Genomic DNA, 641 nt, shown 5'->3' with positions numbered 1-641 from the left:
CCTGGGTTCAGGCAATTCTCCTGCCTCAGCCTCCTGAGTAGCTGGGATTACAGGCACACACCACCATGCTGGGCAGGATTTCTTAAAGGGCCCAGCATTCTCTCCAAAGCTTCACCCTCATTCACCTCTAGCCCTGTCTCATTTAGCTGAGGTGACTCCTGGATCCCACAAGTCTCTCAATTTGTGAAGGAAGACGGCATTCCCCCGTGGGGCTGGCAGACACAGACAGAACCAGCAGCAGTCCAGGGTCCCACAGGCCAGTAACAGCATGGCTCATCTCTTTTCTAAAGGCCCCTGCCATATCTAAAAAATTCCTGTTTGTGAGCACCTAGGGAAAGGGCATCAGAAGAATACCTCTCCTTGTTGACGCCTGTAATCCCAGCACTTTGGGAGGCCAAGGTGGGCAAATCATCTGAGGTCAGGAGTTCCAGACCAGCCTGGCCAACACGGTGAAACCCTGTGTCTACTAAAAACACAAAAAAGTTAGCCAGGTGTGATGGCACATACCTGTAATCCCAGCTACTCTGGAGGCTGAGGCAGGAGAATCACTTGAACCCAGGAGGTGGAGATTACAGTTGTACTCAAGCCTGGGCGACAAAGCGAAACTCTGTCTCAAAAAAAAAAAAAAAAAAAAAAAAAAA

The 641-nt window shown here is 49.9% G+C and overlaps 1 protein-coding gene and 1 long non-coding RNA gene across 5 annotated transcripts in view; one reads left to right on the top strand and one right to left on the bottom strand.

Moving 5' to 3' along the window:
- Positions 1-232, bottom strand: part of LOC116558781 — a 966-nt gene extending 734 nt beyond the window's left edge. The window contains exon 1 of the long non-coding RNA XR_004272163.1: positions 65-232. This is a non-coding gene — a long non-coding RNA (uncharacterized LOC116558781). The remainder of the gene's footprint in view (positions 1-64) is intronic.
- The window catches only part of KLHDC8A (kelch domain containing 8A), a 21,635-nt gene that overhangs the window by 16,433 nt on the left and 4,561 nt on the right, over positions 1-641 (top strand). The window lies entirely within an intron of this gene.

This window comes from Sapajus apella, unplaced genomic scaffold (assembly GCF_009761245.1).
Source record: "Sapajus apella isolate SASKATOON/1434 unplaced genomic scaffold, GSC_monkey_1.0 scaffold22, whole genome shotgun sequence".
In the NCBI taxonomy this organism is placed as follows: domain Eukaryota; kingdom Metazoa; phylum Chordata; class Mammalia; order Primates; family Cebidae; genus Sapajus; species Sapajus apella.
This window is presented reverse-complemented; position numbering and strand designations above follow the sequence as displayed.